At 46.3% G+C, this 19839-nt stretch overlaps 1 non-coding gene across 1 annotated transcript; it reads right to left on the reverse strand.

The window, feature by feature from the left end:
• Positions 1 to 9613: 9613 nt before the first annotated feature.
• Positions 9614 to 9833, reverse strand: LOC112576374. The gene has a single exon (XR_003101815.1). It is a non-coding gene; the product is annotated as a small nucleolar RNA U3 (small nucleolar RNA).
• Positions 9834 to 19839: the final 10006 nt, after the last annotated feature.

A 19839-nucleotide genomic window follows, 5' to 3' on the forward strand; every position in this document is an offset into this window, starting at 1 on the left:
ACTCAATAACGTCTGCTGTGTTTGAAATCAAACTCCACCGATATAAAACAAAAGACTAGCCAAAAAAAAAACAGTGTCAGTAGCACACATCCATATCAACGACTGACTTCCAGTGAAGTCGGCTAAAACACAAATGGAAGTAATTTCTTTGTGCAAATGTGTACCGAACCGTAATGTAAAATTGTGTGTGAATGTGCTCTGTAAGATTCAGGGGAAGCAACTTCTTATGTCTTGTCTGAATTGTGATATGGTAGATTATGTCCCTTTCACCGCGCCATTATGTACATTCTGTACTCTATTCAGCGTGAACTGAGAAAAAGTTGAAGGTTATTCAGTGAAAGTGATGACAGGGTTTTTCCCCGCCTTTCTTTCCTTTTGTTTTTTTTTTTAAGGGGAAAAATTGTAAAAGTACTTTTTGGTTTAAGATCCACCAGAGGTCTGCAAAGTTCTTTAAATATGTGTGTGTTATAATAAACCTGTCTCATCTGTGAGTAGAGAGATTCCCTAATGTGTGGTTAGAAGTAGAACACTTTACTTCTAAGCAAATTGATTGAAGTTCCAGGGTCGGGATGCCTCGCATACGCTTACTCTTTTATCCAACCACTTTGTTCATGTTTTTGTCATGGTGTCATCTGTTTGCTCACGCTTGTGTTTCTTTTATAGCTGACTGTCGGTTCGTTTGTAGTCCTTCGTGTGCCCCTCTTCCATCTGCCTTGGACTATTCAGGACGAACCACTCACACTGTGCAGTCCTGCAGGCAAGGATCGCTTTCACTTCATCAGACTTCTAGGGTACAGCACGAGTTTCCTTCGCACTTTACCCATTTCATATGCCTGGAAAAATTTCTTGCTGCATCTGAGAGCACAGATATGTATTTAACAACTGCAACCTTTCAGCGTGCTTGTAATAATCCATATTTCTGTAAGTCACTCTCTATTTTTACATTTGATTAATTATTTCTAAGAAAAGCCTGCCATACATCCTAGGACTTACTGCGCCTTTCTTGAGAGGATTTGCTATTTTGGTGGCTGACACCGACTCGCGCAGCTTAGCACTGTGTAATGAATTCACTCCTTAGGTAACCCTGAACTTGGTTTCTAAGGACTTTACCCAGTAATGATTTGGTATACTAAAAATATCAAGCATTAACGCCTCGGCAAAGTTAATCATACTTTCCGGACGACTGCACTACCAAAATGGTGCCTGATGGCGTCACAACCCTCTCACACTTCAGAACTCTCGCTGAAAACGTCTTTTATACCCGAATACACCCAGAAATCATGTCCACCATGCATCATCACTAACCCTGGGATGGATCAGTGTAACGTCACCTTCTCGAAATTTTGCTGGATTCCCCTGTCAGCAAAAGAGAATCAGAAAACTTTGTCTGTGGGCGTTGAGGTTGAAAGAGTTTATATTTGATAGTTGGGCGTCCAGTGCCAAAGATGGTTCGGTGGGATAGCAGGAGTGTTTAGGTTTATTTTCTGAGGTCCCCCTTCCGTGCTCCACCCCTCTTCCTCTCTTCCTTTTCTGCGTCCTCACGGACATCCGTCATGTAAGACGTGAAGAGAAGCGGAGGAGGCTGGATGAGGGCCTTGCACCGTTGTGAGCCGTTGCGTCATTTTCCTGTTCCCAAAACTCACCGACGAGGCTAAAATTAGTCTGGAACGTGGGAGCCAAGTTTGGTGCCTTGGCACTAACACCAAAGCATCAGCAGACAACTTTAGCAACCGCTGGCTCTTTTTTTAAGCTGGTGTCGACACCTTGCCTCCTATTTTAAGATTCGCGTAAGCGATCCGTCGCTTGAGAAGGGATGATGCTGAAACGGGGTACCAAAAAAAAAAAAAAAATCAGTCTGAAGGCGGGTGATAATGATAAGATGCAGTTGTTAGCACTTTTTTTAAGTGATGCATCTCCAGTAATTCTATAGCTGGAAATGAGGGTAAGGAGAGGGGGATAGGCAGTGCAGTGCGCTGACATTTTAGAGACACCTAGTTCGCATCTCGTGGTACCATGGACATGTACCTTTTGTATTTTCCATAGCCTACTCCACATGTACAGAGTGAATGTAAAATTAATGTCAAACCAAGTCATATAAGGCTAGTTTCAGAGCCTAAAGGGCCTTCTTATTGCCACCCAGTTACATTTCCAGTCTAGCACACATGCATGAGAAGCAAACGCAAGAGCAACTCGTTGGCGAAGTAGTCTGAACTGAGCTCACCATGTGACCAAAGTTCCAACCCCAAACGTTAGCCACTAAACCACTGTTTCCTATGATAATCACATACAACTTTCTAAACGTTGGTCAAACAGGATATGAGGGGCACGTGGAAAACCTTTCAGTTAACAGCGCCATCATGCACAGAGTTAACGTTTGCGGGAGGCGGGGGCCATTCACCGACTTCTTCCAATGACGTAAGCGAAGGGAGGAAGAAGGGAATCATGTCTGTCTTCCTCAAATATTGCTGTACACAGAACCAGTAATCTGCACTACGGCTTCTGGGTGCTTTAGCTTCTTGGGTGTGCATATGCACACTACACCCATCACGTATGACGAGACCTATGCTTCCTCACGCAAGTGGGTGCACGGTAAACTGACCCGCAGCTTTCGTTTACCCTTCATTCCAAGACAAAATACAGGACAGAAAAATGTTTTTAGGTGTTTTCCAATACGGTAACAGGAAACAAAAATCTACAATGTGAACAGTTCCTCTTTCCTTAAATATTACACACTGGTGTATCGGTGACAGTCGCTGTATAGGTGGATCTCTACCCTGTCTGGAATCTCAAAGCACGTGGAGACCAGCAATGAATGAAACAAATATTTTGGCAAGAAGCACAAAAGGAAGAACGGAAAAAATAAAATTAACAAAGCCAAACTTAGCGAGAAAGAAAATATTGCGTGGTGTAACCAGTTAGAAAAGGTTTACATGTGGTTTGGGGCTTTGTGGGGTTTTTTAAGGGGTAACCGACCTCGATGATGTGAAAGAGATGCCGGCAACAAACCCTCGGTCGTGGGAAGACGATGTTAGCGCAAGGGCATCTCAGAACATTCAGAAACATCCCCCATGCCACCATGATGCTCTAACACGTGTGCTGATGACGGAAGAAAATGACAGGGAAGGGGTGTTTGCATGTGGTAGCTACTAGGGTGTTAGGGGCTTCGTTCCCAGGTCCTCGGTGTAAATTGTTCATATATGCATGTTTAAATCAGTTCTTTAACTTCGACATCCTCGCACTTAGCTGGTGGTCGATCATCGAACCAACACCCAGGTGTGTGTGGGAATCCAAATCATGAAACTGGAAATGTTCTGTCTCGATGACCTCAGATGACTTAGCAGTCACGGGAGAAAGGGCAAGGTCGTCACCTACTGATGAACTACCTTCTGCCTTCCTGTCTTCTGGAACATTGCCTTCTCTCTCTGGTGGGGTAGGTGGTGAGTACCACAGAACTACAGATGGTCACGAACATGTTGGCGCTGAACAGGATCTTTGTCGCGTGCATCCTCAACTGATTGAGCTGGTGTGCATCGGTATTGTTACTCCTCTGATTAGTTTCATCACTTGGCTTTCTCTAGAGGTTCCTCAAACTTTGACTTAGAACTCTAATCATGGACCAAAGTTCGAGTTCTCTTTGTTTATTTTTTGAAGGTGCTCGAGAGATAACAACTGGTGGTACGATGTCAAGGGATTTAGAAGCAGCCTTTGGTTCATTCCGTACACCGATTTGAGCTCAGATTTCTACTAAAACTACTTTTCTCCAGCAGAGTTCTCCAATTAAATCGTGCCACCAAAAAAAGTTAACTTTGTTCCCCGCCTTTCATTTTTTTAAGAATAAAAACCAAAAATGTCTTCAAAAGATGGTAAGCTCGTCGAACACCTCTTACAGTACACCCGACCAGAGTAAGCAAAACATATGTCAGACAAGAAAACAGACAAGCAACAGCAGACAAACAGATCAGCAAGCAAGGCAACAAAACCAGAACGTAATAAATGCAAACAGAAGTCATGTGATGCAATTAAGTTCCTGTCTACGACAACAACAGACGGTTGACTGTACTTCTCGTAGATCACTCGATCCCCACACTTGTCTTTGTTCCGTGTCGCCACTCGCTAGCCTTCACCTCGGTCGCCAGGTAGGACTGGAGAAGGTGGGAACGCAAACATAATGACCTTTACATTGTTGTTTACAGCCAGCCGGTGCGTGCGTCACGGACTGTGACGTCACCGGTCGACACGGCCGATAGCCGTTGGCAGTAGTCACAGGGCAACGACCCGTGAGAGAGAGTGTGTGAGAGGGAAGTGTGTTGGGGGAGGAGTCAGGCTGACAGGCTGACAACATATGCGCAGTTGTCCCGGCGAACCGCTCGGGGTAGTGGTGGTGGTAGGACGGGAGGGGAGGGGTGGTGAACACCTTGGGTGCGGAAAGTTCGCGGTTACCGATTCCAGCCTGGAGTAGTACGAACGGCTGCTGACTGCACACAGCGAGTTTGAGTGCAAATGGCTGCCACTGCGTGTGTCTGGGATGTACGTGCACATCGCCTGCACATCGAGATGCGTGTGACGATGGCGCCGACGTCTGTCTGGTTCCGCGGTGGCGCAGTGGTAGCGCGCACAGGCAAACAGGATCTCGTCACGTGTGACTTGTGACTATACAGTCTTTTACGAGGGCTGCCGTCAGGTTTTATTGTCAGAGTATTCTACTTCCTCTTGATTTATTCCTCCTTCACCCTTATTCCATCCCGCCAGATGGGATAAGCTATAACCAACCTTTGTGTGTATATGTATATCAGTATATTTTGATGTATATGCAATCTTCATATGACTGCCCCTGTAGCCACCCCCTCTACCAGCCGAACTACATATAGCTGACTATATACATAAACATTTACTATTTCATAGTGAAGAGAGAGGGAAGCGGGAGATGGAAACTAATGAAAAGGAGAATTATCTTTAAAAATTTCCTCAAATTATTGATAAGTATATTCCATCAAAAGTATTTAAAATCCTCAACAACAGTGGTGTCCCGCAGGACTACTTTTTCTGAATGTCACCCTGTGGCTAGAAATAAGAGTTAAACAAAAATAAAGGTGGTCAGAATAAGGGACACGTCCGGGCTCAACCTGTACAACGGAGGACTGTGGTTAGGGACGTTAGAAGGGGTGTGGGGGTGGTGGTGGAAGGACGTGAGTGGCATGCGGACATTTATAACACCCACGAGGCTCAGACCTCCCCTCTCTCTCCTCCCTCCCCCGCAGCAATCATTAGCATCTACTGCGCGGCTTATGTCTTCCATCGTTGACCGCGTGTCCGGCCTGACGCCCGGCCATCAGACATGGTGGCGCGTGCTGGCGTGGGAGCGCCAGGCTGGGAGCGGGCGTCATCCGGGCATCTGACAAGCCTGGTGGAGCCTGCGTGACCGAGCCCAGGGCGAGCGGACTAATTACATCTTACAAGGCGGAAACGTGTTGTTTTGCCACACTCTTCGCAGTCGTTGCACGCCGTTATTTATTTATTTTTTTTCTACACTTATGTCTATGCAATTGTGTACGCCATTCTTACTCCGCCTCTGTTAATGCCCTGACTTCCACTTTGCCTTCCAAAGCTTTATTTTATTTTTCTCACACACACCCTCCTTCCTTTCACCGTGATGTAGCGTTAGTTGCTGGCACGGCGGAAAACAAACAAACTAACAAACAACCCCCTTTCCTCTCTTTCCGTGATAATGTTCGATTAAGATAACTCTTGACTATCAATCGTTTGAATAAATCTTACTTTTTATCTTATTATTATTAGAATACATTTTTCCTCCTGGTCATTTTCCACTTTATTTTCATGCATTTGACGTCATGGGTGGGGGGGGGGACTATAAGGTCAAAGGTGAGGTGAATATAGGTCAAACTATTTCCGGTATAGCGGTTCTCGCCCCTTGGCACCACAATATCTAGTTTATTTGCTACACTTCGATAATTGTTGCACATTCGCGGTGTTTGATGTGTTTTGGTGGAAAACCCGAGAGTGTAGAGATTAGTTTATCTTTTCTCGCTACATTTCTCTCTCCATCACTCACTCACACGCACGTGCTCAGCTTTATATTTTGTGGTGGTGTATGAATAAAAATACCGAAAATTCCACTAGACGCATCTTTAATAAACCTGTTTATCTTTGCCAGAATTATCGACTTTTCCTGTCTAACTTTTTTTTTAAAGTTTGAAGTCGAACTTGTAGGAAATTTTTAACTTAAAATGTCGGGGGTGAAAGTTGATTTTTATCTTGTGACAAGATTAATGCAGCTCACACTTCATTCTGTATCATATCTGGTAACACAATCCCATTGGGTTTTCTTCCAAACAGCTGGAGAGAAAGAAAAGGAGAAAATAAACCTGAGAAATAATGTATACCTAGACCCACAGAACATCATCTACTTCTTGTACACAAAACCGAGATTGTGTTTGTGTGTTCTTAATTGTCTCGCCAAAGAAAGGAAATGCTGAAGAGACGTCTTGGCTTTGATCTTTTACCGGATGTGCGTGAGGTGTGAGAGACAGAGACAGAGTGAGTATGAGTGATGTGTGTGAGAGACAGAGACAGAGTGCGTATGAGTGATGTGTGAGAGACAGAGACAGAGTGAGTATGAGTGATGTGTGAGAGAGACAGAGACAGAGTGCATATGAGTGATGTATGTGAGAGAGAGAAAGGAGGAGTGTTTGAATGTGTGAGTATGTCAGTGTTGCATGCTATGTACGTGCGTGTGTGTGTGTGCGTGTGCTTTATCGCACGTACACAAAACTAGCAATTTTCTTGCCATTCATTAAAATAAAATTACTTACACTATGTCTATGTCAAGAGAAGACAGTCTGCATTGTTACAGCAATTCCCGTACACCCACATCCACTCCAGATAGCGGAGGCGCTGTACCGTTACATACATCATTACCTACCATTACACATCATTACATCTGCCTGTCTCACCTTCCAGGAGACAGCAAAGGGGACAGGTAACTGCCCAGGTTTTAATCAACCGAAAATACATCGTCGCGTCGTCGCCGTCTGATCCGTTTCAACTTACCGCCGATCGGCAAAGATCAACACAGAATGAAAGGACTATTTTTAGACTGGGTCCTCAACAAGACCGAGAGAACCGTTAACGAGACAGATTAGCGCCGCCGAGGAAAAAAGACAAGTCACTTCTTGTCACAATTCAAGGTGACTGATGATGCTGACGTCTGCTGTGGCACGAGTGTCCAAAGATGGCGAGGGAGGATTGGGGGCGCGTGCTTGACGTCATCGCCGGGGCGTTCGATCTCTTCAGTTCTAAACGGTCTTTGCGGCGGGGCTGTGGTGGTGCTGGTGGGTAGGCGGCCACGGTCAATAAAATACTGGAGAGGACGCGTAGGTCTGTGTGTCTGACTATCAGTCTGTTTGTCTATCAGTCTATCCGTCTGCCTGCTTGTCTGCCTGTCTGTCTGTCCGTCTGTCTGTCTATCAGTCTGTTTGTTTATCAGTCTGCCTGCCTGCCTGCCTGCCTGTCTGTCTGTCTGTCTGTCTGTCACACGGTGGGGGTAATGGGGTAAAACAGCGATGATATAAAGGGGGAGTAGGCGCATATGCGGTGGGCATGATTCTAAACAAACAAACAAAAGAAAAAGACAAGAAAAGAAAAAAAAGAATTAACGAAGCTCTAAATCTCGTCAGTGTGTGTGTCGAGGTGCTGGGGTGTTAGAAGCTCGGTTTGCAAGTTTTAACAGGTTTTCAGTTGCTAAATTTAAGAAGCAATCGTCTGTCTCGAATGTCAGGGCTTCGAGTAGGCGAAGAAGGGTAAGAGATAAGGCGATAACAGCAGTCTGAATAATTACAATTCCATTATAATGTTATTACAATGTTATTACCAGGTTATTGTAATGTTATTATATTGCGATTGCAAAGGTATTGTAATGCTATTGGTGTTATAAGTCCCGATGACATCAGGGTTGTTGTTTTTAATGATACTAGCAAAGGAGGGAGATGAAGGTTTCGTGGGACTTTTTTAATCTCTTAACACAGCTTATGTGTTATTGACTTATTCTTACTTTTAATTAATTAAAAGGAATGAGTGAGCTGATGTTTATTTGTTACATGTCTAGGTGTCCAATCTCCAAGCGTATCCAACCTTAAGCTTTTTCTCCGGGAAAGGTCGTACTCAATGCGCTTTACATACAGACAGGCGCACGAACACACAGGCATCACACACACACACACACACAGAGTGGGAGAAACCGGTGTAACCCTGAGAAAACCACTCACGATCAGCCCTCTAGACAGGTGTCACATCCAAAAGAGAGGTATGTCGGAACCGGGATACGAACCCACGATATCGGATTCTCATTGTCGCCGTGACAGGCGCTTTAGCCGCGGAGGTACCAACAGCGCGAAAAGGCTGGAACTCTGTTTTGTCCCCGCCCCTAATATTTATAGACATCATCTGCTTATTGTAAAAAAACAAACAAACAAGCTAAATAAAAGCTGAGGGAGCACTCTTGGCAGTTGGCGTGTACGCTCGTTGGTCACCTCCCACTAGGCCCATTACGTCACCAACGCTTGGTGGGCGGGCAGCAGGGGACGCGGGGGTGTGTGGGTGTGGAAGGAGGAATGCTACCCATCCTCTGCGGCATCAGCGGCGGCGTGGGCTGGCCAGTGACGTCAGCAGCCTGACAGCTCGTGCCTTTGACGTCATTGCTCGTCCCACGCAAGTCTGTAGAAGTGATGTGAGCCACTCTCCCCCATCGGGCGCCGCGCCCCACAACGTCCGTGGTCGTCGTAGCAGTCGCTGCTGGCCACTGAGATCGTGGACGATGAACGTCTACAGCAGATGAGGCGGATTTAGCGGCGCGGGGATGTTGCTGGCATCTTCCAGCTTGACGATGACATCTACTGTTGTCATCGTTCTTCCATCATCATCGCTAGCTTTCTTTCTCTCCTCTTTCATCTATCACGCGTTAAGCATCAAGAAGACACAATGACCATCCTACTATTGCCTTGTTTATATACTTCTTCTGCAATGAGTAACAACAAAGAAGCTAGATGTGATAATTAATGAACAGACATCTCTATGCAGCACATTTCAGTGTGTGCGTGCGCGCGTGCGTGCGTGTTACAGCCCTCTCTCTCACTCAGTAAATTTCCCGTGTTTGCTTACGGTATTGACCAACAGGTGACATTAATGTGAGTGTAAACACGTACATGGATGATGTTTATCGATTCGGAATTTGACCTGGCGACGAGCACAACAGGGCACAACACTTGCTGTCGCTATAGCAACCAATCATCACAGATGATTATGTCATGGACCTTCTGTGCGTACACGGAGATTATTTTCTAGACGTGACAACACACGAAACAAATCACTTGACTCATACAGCGGAATGCAATTACCAGACATCTTCATTCATTCTGTTCACAGAAGTATTATAGCAATCATGTGTCTCAGGAGCATGAATACAACTGTTTCACCTGGCGGCTACCTCGCTGCACGACTGTGCACACAGGTGTCTCGCATACGGTGAGCATCTTGAGTTTTGAACCGTGCAGTTTTCACCTACGGCGACATGTTTCATTTTGTATTTGTTGAGATGGAAACCGCTCAGAATGCCGCCCCTTCCTCCAGCTCCCCAGACAGGGAGGAGAGGAACGGTCATCAATGGTGCAGTGACGTAGCTAGAGCCAGCCACGACACTCCACCCGCTTCGCGCTCAGAAGGGGAGGCTACGTCTCGTCCTCGCGGTTTGCGGACCTGTCAGAGTTACCTGACGTCTCGGCAGAACAACCTTTAGAAATGATCCCTAAAAGTATGATCTTAACCTGTTCAGTCGCAACACGGAGGTCGACAAAAGTAAATTATGTTAATGAGTAGGTGGTCTGAATTATTTAAAAATAATTCGAAATAATTCTTTTATTTTACATCAAACAAAAATGTACATAACTAATTCTAATAAAACTGTACATGGGAAATATATTATTTCTAAAAATATTTATTTTATTTGTTTATTTGATGTATTATTATCGAAATTAGAATTTAGTTTACTTGGGTTGGATTGCCTCCCTTAGTTTAGTTGAATAGTGCTTCTACCTTACGGCGATTTTCTTCTAAGGAGGGGAGGTAACCAGAGTACCGGGGAATGGTTCATTTTTAACCCTGATGTCGACTTGAAGCTATTGTTTCTCACGATTCATAAATTCGTTAACTGTAGGGCTTGGTGCTAAATCTAAATACTCTTCCACCTCCACCACCATCACCACTACCACCACCACCTCCACCACCATCACCACCCTCTGGAATCTCGAGGGCGATTCAGTGGCGCATCGGTTAGCGCCTGTTACCAACACAGTGAGGACTGGCTGTTCTGGATTCAAATCTCGTCTCAGGCACGCTGATCTTTCTCTGCATGTGACATCTGTTTACAGGGGTAGCTGCTCTGCAAGGGTACAGACTTAGTTGCTGGATCGGTGTCAAACACCCATACATACCCCTTCCCCTTGTGGAATCCCACTTCCTCTTAACTACGGAAGATGTGGAGGTAAAATGAGTGTCAAGGAGGGTTTTAGAGGAAGAGGAAGACAGTATCAATCTGCTTTCCACAATCCGCAATACTTTCCAGGGGATCCCGTCTGCAAGGGGTCACCGGAGGTCAGCCGCCTGGGAGGGGATTTCCGCTAGTTTTCACGCACACAGATTGTGTGCCACACCTGCAGCCGTGAATACCTCACCTGGACTGAGCCGTTATGTACCTCACCTGTGTGTTGTTTGTTCGTCTTACCTCCCACGTCGAACACCAAAGCCCGAGATCTATTATGCAAGTTCTTCCGTAGTTCCTTCATTCAGACCTCTCGCGCTGTTCTCGCCGTGACCTCGACAAAAGGAAGTCGTGACCTCTGAGATACGCGCTCGGAGATCTCAAGAACAGCTCGACAGGCAGCCAGGTGGTTTATACAGGTGAGCTTATCTCTTCCAAGAGCTTGTCGCTGCTTGAACTGAGGTTTCTTCCTTTCCCCTGCCTTCCCCCACCCCCTACCTTCCCGAGCAAACTAAACATTCCAGTGGTTTCCTCGCGGTCGAAAACCAATCTGCCATATTTTGTAGGAATCACACAGCAGACATCAAAAAAACAAAAAAACAAAAATCCTCTGTGCTCTAAACTGAGACACATGCGCATGCGCAGCGAAGGAGGAGGAGGAAAGACAGTCGAATGGAGATCGGGGAATTGATTACACATTCGCGGCTTGTCCAGCTATGATCGATGGGCGAGTTCAGATCTCCGCTCCAGGACATTGACCCCGTGAGGTGAGCTCAGCATTGCCGAATATTCGTGAAGTCATTGAGTGTGACTCCCACAACTTGGAGTCAGTGATGCATGGACTTGTATCCTGTCCGCGAGTGGCGAGAGAAAAATATTAATGTCGGAGTTGGTGGGTGGGACGGTGGGTGCTCGCACACTGCAACCGTCATACAAAAACTTTGACAAAGCCATCATGTTGTAATATGAAGCGCTGATGACCCCTAACCTCCGCCCATTGTTTGTGGTGACAGGGGTGTCGCGACCTGTAGGACTGTTTACCGACAAGAGGTAGAAGATAAGTGGTGTGTAGTGGTCTCTCTTGCAGTCTAATGTCCACTACGTGTCGCTGAGTGTTGAATGAGTTGTAGGTCCGCCAAGAGTCAGCACGGACCCCGGGGCAGACCATCTCTCCGGGTCCCTTGTAATCATTTTCCCAGTATTCAATGTTTACAATTCGTTTGACCCCTTCACACCCGCGAGCCCTTACAACATTCCCCCAGCCATCCTCCCTACCCACCACACACCACCTCTCCTCAGGTTGTAGGTCTGCGCAAGGTGTGTGCACTCACCTGACAGGTCATTGGGTGCTGTCTACCAGCGTCAGCTGGTGTATCACTGGCATGTGGCTGTGTGTGAGAGAGACAGAAAGACGAAAAGAATGAAAAGAGACGCGGAAAATATCTGCAACCCACTAACCGAGCCCTTGTAGTTCTGACTCACCAATCACCGCAAGCTGTTGCTACAGGTAAATACCTGCTGTCTGCAATCTATGTTAAATATTATTGTCCGTCTCCAGGTCGTCCTATCCTGAGCCGCCATGTTATCTACAGAGATGTGTAGGCGCGCGCGCTAACTCACAGACTCATTCACGAGCACATACACAGTTGTGGTAACAGTCTTGTCGTAATCAGGTGCACAGTGTAGCAAAACCTACTTAAGTATACACATCTCTGGTTTAAAATAATTCTGACACTGATGACGTGGAGACTTAGCGAGGTGAGCGTATTCTCACCTTGTGGAAGACAAAGGTAGAGGTCATCCCATGACCTTTGTCAAGACTTTAGGGAGAGAGGTGTTCGAGACCTCTCAGCCAACCATCTAACCAATCGACTTGCAGTTTTGCCTTGTGTGGGTGATGATTATTACCGACATTCTCTTGTTATCTATTATCTACTACACCGTGGACTACAGTATGCTGCCTGCACCTCTGGTCACAGAGCTACATCTCTGTGAAGCTGTCCCTGGCCTTGCTGATGGTCATCTTGCCAGCAATACGACAAAAACCTGAGTCCAGCGTTAGCTGCTGAAACTGGTGCCAACACACAACACACTGTACTGACAAGTAAACATCCGTCATGCACGTGACCCACAGCGCCTGGCAGCCATGTTGTAAGTGGGATTCAGTCAAATGAATGCAGCGACAGACAGGTTGCCATGTCCTTTCCACCCCAAACGTTTCCCCCTTCTCGAGGTCAATGACAGGGGGAGGGAAAAAAGAGGAAGAGGTCAGGGGTCAGATGTCAGGGGGAGTCTGGCGCTCCGTTGGTGAGGGCGTGACTTGCCCCTTCGGAAAGGTCAAGAAACTCGGCGCGTCGAAGGTGAAGGTCGGACGAAAGCGCAGCCGCGGTTTGCTCACCTGACTCAAAGTTGTCACACCATCATTAAAAGCTTTCCTCTCCTTCACACACACACACGTACAGTGTGCATGAATTAAGTATATGCTAACCTTTCAACCTTTTTTTAAAAGATAACGGTTATTCCCCCTCGAACCCCAGCACCCCCCAGAAATCCTACTCTCACCTACCAGGTGACAGAGATTTGCACACACCCATGCCGTGCACCGTAGCATCATGGGAACAAAGAAAAACGAAAAGGATTCCGGATGCAAAGCTTTACCACGAGGAAGTTTTACTTTTTTGTGGTACGTGAGCGTGCTGCCCTCCTCTTCATCCCCACCCCACCCCCCATGTCTCTCTCTTACTCCCCCTCTCGACACACACATACCTCACAGATGTATCCTGGTTCGCAGGACAAAACCTGTTCGCTCTCGATACCCTAGCAGACACCCGGATGTCCTGACAACAAAGGCGGCCAACTGCCTGTGTCACACCACCGTCTCCTCCACTTACTCCTCCTCCCCCCACTACCTACAGCGGCGTTAGGTCAGCAATCGTACAGCGGTTGTCTACCTCTGACCTCACCTTTGTAGACCCCGTAGGGTTATAGGGTCAAGGTTACTTTCACCACTGTAGGTCACCGAGAGTCTGCTTGGCAGGGTGTCTAACCACCCCAGCACCAGTCCACGTGACAAGTGCATTTGCTGGTCCCCTTCCGGGTCACGTTATGTAACGCCGAGCGATGCTTTCATTTCCCACCCGCCATTTTCTTGATGGAGAAGTCCTGTCATCAAAATTATTCGTGGAGGTAGTCCCAAACATCTAAATCCCTCAGGGCGTTAGCCCCATCATCACAATCACTCCCTGTGAACAGACAGCAGCGCCAGGGCAATGGAGAGAGCGAGAGGGAGATAAGCCGGGGTGTGGTGTGCGTGACCTCAGTGACGTGCTGTCTGGTAGGTAACGTTCACGTTGACAACTCGTCGGGCGTGACACGTGTAGTGTCACACGCCTAGTGTGACCCAGCCTGGCGGGGACACCCAACCCTGCAGTAGCCTTCGGATCATGAACATCTGTCTTGGTCTTGCCTTTGATCTTCAACACACAACCTTTCAAATGAAAAAGCTGTTGATTTGTAAACAAACACAAGACAGACCATACACACTAATGACCTCGCCATAATGCGTGACCCAAATCGTGGAAGAACAAAGAAGAGGAAGAATAGCGGATGTGAGAAAAGGGATAGACAGAAGAAAGCTAAAGCTAGTTGGGTCCCCGGCTTGTTCAGAGGCCACTTTCACTGTCACCGCCATCAGACCAAGGCAAACGTGGGACAGCTGCAAGTCCTGACGACCTTTGACCTGGTCAGACGTGTCGTGGACGTAAAGTGTCAGCAGGCCTTACAGAGCGTGTCAGGAGAGGAGATGTGATGGTCACGTGGCTGTGAACACAAAGACGAGAAAGGAAGGGGTGCTAGGATGGACTGAAATGAAGGAAGAGTAAGAGAGGGGGGAGGGACAAACGAGCGGACTGGGGGAGGTGGATTGATGTATTGAGGACTGGGGGCAGAGGTCGTGCTGTATGGGAAAGTCGACGGAGGGTCTGGCTGTGTGGGACACTTGTCAGGCTGGACTGAGCACTAAGTGGACTGCCGAGGGTTATTTTTCTTTTCATAACATTAATTTAGAGTTTTAAAAAAAATTGGGGTTGAAAGGTAGGCCTTCTCGTTTCTGGATTGTTACTTATTTTCTTTCCTTGCTGCGGTCTCTCATCGTCTCATCTCTCTCTTTCCCACACACACATCCAGTGTTAGTGTCTCGTGAAGAATTGTCATTCCGGGTATTTTGTTTACTTGCTTGCACGCGTGCGCGTGCATGTGTAAGCCTGGTAGGGTTAGGGTTAGGGTTTTGTTTGTTTGTTTGTGTGGGGTAAGTGGATGTTTCGTGTTCGGGTACCCAGCTTTGCTACTCCACCACAGCCCTCCACCTTTTATAAGGCGAAATTACCACTTTCACATCACATACACATGCGATGGAGTCAGAAACAAAGACAAGATGAAAGCAGTCGGATGCCACTAACGTAGGGCTTCATGGGATTTTTCCGTATTCAGTGTATTTTTTTATTTATTTTTTTTTTTTAAGCATTACCTAGATCTTCATCCTCGATAGTCAAGAAACTGTTCTACTGGTTAGAGACCTTTTTCTACACATGTAAAACGTGTGTGTGGAGGGAGTTTCTTACACGTGAATAATAAGTAATGCAAAATAGCAGCTGTAACAATTACCGTCTAGTTAATTACGTGGTTTCTACGTGATGTGGAGTACAGCAGTGAGGTGGATGTGACGTAGTCACGTTCCTGGCACAGTGACCGACATTGGACTCCACACACCAGACTGGAGACCCCACAGGGACCTCCACCCACTCACCTATAACTTCTTCCCTGCCGGTGGAATCACGTAGGGGTGAGGCGGAGGAGATGAGGGGGAAGCTTGCTCAGTGGCGATGTCTTTGGCACGAACGATCGTGATGTTTGGTGAGGACAGCAGCGACTTGGGGGTGAGAGGGTCTTGACCCTGAGAGCTGTCAAAGGGAGATCATCCAGGGCCGGGAAGTACGGTGAAGTGAAGGAGATAAGAAAAAATATCTTGACCACGGCTTTTTTTTTTCTATTTATATATTTTATATCTCGGTTAGCAGTGCCTTCAGTCCAGTGATATCTATGTTTCTAGGTCATATATCGTGTCTGGTCCATTGCATGATGGGAGTCCATCTCTCCGCCGCCTCCGCATTTGCTGGGCGGTAAACGAGGAGTTTTACAGCCACAGTGGGACTCGAACCACCCACCTACTGCTAGTCGAGCGCATCATCTACCAAGACTCGGAGCTTCCTACAAAATGGTTTGACTCGCAAGCTTCAGTTCTGCTTCTCCTGTATCTTTGATGCTGCCCTCAGTCTACTCTTCAAGTCCTGATTTAAATAGGAGAGTAAGAGTTTGTGATTTTGTTGAACTGCTGCTTTCGCTCGCATGTCGTCTGCTATTGTTCAAAGCCTCCTGACCCAGGCTCCAGTCTGCGCTGGCAGTTCACTGATAACCGAGTTACCTTTCCGGAGTCCAGCCTGTACTTTGTACTCAAAGGTCTGATTTTTTTTTTCCTTTTTTTTCAGAATTTTTGTTTGCTTTCCCGTCTGTGGACAACACCCAAAGATTAAATAACTGAAATTTTCGATGCTGTTTATTGTTTCTGTCATATTTATGTTGCATAGTTTTGTTTTCATTCCGGAAAATTGAACTTTTATGACAGGGGTTCCGATTCATTTCAAATAAATATCGGGAGGAGGTTTGTTTTGCTGTTGTTGGTTTTGTGTGTGGTTTTTGTTGTTGTTGTTTTGTTTTTTTGGTTTTTGTTGTTGTTGGTGTTATTGTTGTTGTTTTTTTGAGGAGGGGAGTAAAGTCATTAGTAAGTGTGCAAAATTTCCAGCTCCACACATTCCTATGATAAGCGCCATCTTCGCCGGATGAACGACTAATATAAAATAAATGTAATCCTTTTATACGGTTTTTTCTACACTGACTTCATCTATCTACATATCTATTTATCTTTCTCAGTGAATTAATGATAAGCATAATTTTTATATTTTTTTTAAACCCTCAGTCTCTTCATCCCCAGCTACAGCCGCGGTTGGACACACACACACAGCTACATCTGTATCCTAGCATCAGATTCGTGTGTCTACGACTACCGGCTACTCTCTCCCCACCCCAACCCCACTCCTCGCCTTCTCCACCCCGCTGTGCTCGGGCTGACAGACCGAGGTCACGTGATCCATCGATGCCTGGAAATCTCAACCTCCGATTCCGCGCCGACTTGTATCGATTTCGCTCCCTTTGCTCGCGGCACGTGGCAGTCGGAGGAAAACAAGTACGGGGGGGGGGGGAGTGGGGCCTCGTGTGTCGGGTGGGGGTGGGGAGAGGAGAGTATAGGCTGTGAGCGTGGGTCGGTCGAGATAAAAGACAGGGGATGCGGTGATAAGGAAGTAGGGGTTGGGGAAGTGGGACGTGAACAAGCGGGAGGGAGTGACTGACGAAAAGAAAGGTTTACAAGAGTGCGGAACGTGCGAGGGATGGGTGCACTTAGGTGTCGGGGAGAGAAGCTAGAGCTGGCGGTTCTGTCTTCGGGGTAAAAGTGTACGTTTGTTAACAAGTCCGTTGTTCTGGGGCCTGGGGGGAGGGAAGGGATATCTGCAAGCAGTCGGTCATCATCCGAAAATATCGAAGCTTGCTGCACATGGAGGCGGGAAAGGAATTAAATTATCATCTCAAACTGGACGCCGGAAATATTTTCTTATAAGCAGGGATGGGAAGTGATGGGATGGAAAGTCGCTATAGCTTAGCTGGTGCTGTCTTTATATCTAATTTACCTGTTAATACTGTGTACGGTACCTGTACAGTCCAATAAAAGTAACTTGTTGATGGCGTTTGGACACAGTCTTTATGTCACGTGTCTCAAAGCGTTGACCCCACCTTCACCGCCATAACAAGTTGTCTTTTCTGTTCACTTTCTATATATTCTACCGATCTTTATAATCGGGCAGGGTTAGAAATGAAATAACAGGAAGTGACGTAAGCAACAAGAGGAGATAAGAAACTAGTACACGCACTACCCATCGGGAAAGGAAGGAAAGGGGGAGCAGAGGGCGTGGCACACTAAAAGGGGAGGCAAGATGAGGAATGTAAGGAGGATAACCCCAGGTCAGGTGGGTGAGACACGTGGAACTTCGTCTTAGACTTTTACTGTGGGTGCACAAGACAGATAACCCACGGTTGCTCCGGAAATCCGCTCATCACTGCTACATTTGCTCACCTTCACCCTCCATACGCACGTGTGCGAAGTAATTACTTTGAAAAAAAAATACTTTCTAATATTCTGTCGAACATATGAGGGACCCACTGTCCCCTTCTGTCCGTTGACTGCCGGAGGGCTTTATCTCCGGCACAAAATGCAAGTCAGTATTTCCACAAAAAGTTGGATTACTGATGTAAAATACATGATTTACAACTCTCTAGAAAAAGATGTTAGCGCCTTGCACGCTGATTCGAGGATCGGGTGGTGAACCTCCTGTCACCCTTGTCTGGTACAAATGTTGGATTATTCAAAGTTATGGCTGATGTACAGTCATCGGATATGGCAGAAGGGAGTAGGTCACGTGGTTTGTAAAGTGTATGTACAGTCTGCCACGTTTTATCCGCTTTTTCGGCAACTGACAGGGTCTCTGAGAGTTGAATGGATGAATAGATAAAATGCTTCCATCTAGGGATGATTCAGGGGGAAGTTAGGACAAACAGCAATACTTGAACAACCCTTCAGTGGACAGATGAAAATGGAACACAGATACCAGGCATTTTATTTATGAAATTTTTTTAAAGCATTTTGAGCCTGCTTTTGATGGTGGTGTAAAGTGTTATATAAATTAACTTAATTATTTTGTCAGGGCTGGTTTGTTTCAATATTTTTTCTTATCTCTGGGTGTAAATGAGAATATCCAAATAAAGAGAGTTTAAAAAAAAAAAAAAAAAAGCCCACCCAAAGATACAGACTTGTTCCAGTCCACTGCCCCTAGAAGCAGCTCCAGCAGACGACACAATCTATTTTTAGCCATTTCTATGAACACCAGCAACGTTGACGGCGCGATTGCTTACAAATGCTGCGTCAATAGATCATCAGAGACGAGCGAGCATCTTTATTGTTATCGACTCTAACATCAGCAAGTGCATGGACAGTGTTAGGACAGCTACAACCGGGGAGGAACACTTTGCCGGCGGTTCCATAGCAACTGGTGATGTGGAGAAAGTGATACGGCTTCATGAACCCCTCCCTCACCCCAGCCTCCACATCCCGTATCGAGCGAAGCGAGAATAGCAACTGAGACTAAAACCCTTGTCTGCTTTTTGCTGCCTCCGCGTGCTGTACCTGTGGCCTGTGGACAGCAAGCGATGAGCAAACAACATTAACGATTGATGATAAGCTCGGTTCGTTAGTACTGATAATCACAAGCTGTGGACAGATGTCTCATAGAAATGTTTGTGGTGAGCAGACCGGACTCCTTGGCCAAGTCCAGAGCTCGCGCTGACGCCATGGACATGCAGGGTGTGACAAAATCTGTGGCAAGGACATTCAAATTGATGAGACTTCTTCCTGGTCTTTTTTCCCCCCCCCCCCGTGTGTAAATCAATAAAAGATGCTCTCAGGGCAAATAAAAATGGTTTTTGAATTTTGTTTTCATCAAACAAGCATCGATTTCATTAGTTTTTCTACATTTTCAGATTCTTTGAGGCCAAGTGTGAGCCACTGAGGTCATGAGATATTGTCACAAGCTGTTCTTTCGTGTGTTCATGAAAAATGTGCGTGTGTGTGTGTGTGCAATTAGGCATTTGTATATAGTCTATAACATATATTGTTATTAATATGTCTACTCACGTATTTATCACAAGCTAAATGTTTTAGAGCGTTAAAAGATAAACCATGCTAAATGTTTCACTGTTGGTTAAAAGGTTGGTCAGCTGACAGAGGCAGCATGATATACAAAAGTGCTTTTAACAGGGCAAAGAAGGAGGGAGGGAAACATCTAGACTCTAGAGGAAAGTATGTGTTCCTCCAGGTGGCATCCGATCCTCTGACCACAAGATGCTTGCTGGTGACAAGTTTTATCATCGTGCTACCGGATCGCCCTTTTCTACTCATGAGCTCTGTCCCTTGTGCTAACATTACTAATCTCGAGTCCTTGTGAGAACATTACTATTCATGAGTCCTTGTGCTAACATCACTATGGGCTCTGCATTTTGTGCTAACATCACTATGAGCTCTGCATCTTGTGCTAACATCACTATGAGCTCTGCACCTTGTGCTAACATTA

The sequence above is a fragment of the Pomacea canaliculata genome, linkage group LG11 (genome assembly GCF_003073045.1).
Source record: "Pomacea canaliculata isolate SZHN2017 linkage group LG11, ASM307304v1, whole genome shotgun sequence".
NCBI lineage: Eukaryota > Metazoa > Mollusca > Gastropoda > Architaenioglossa > Ampullariidae > Pomacea > Pomacea canaliculata.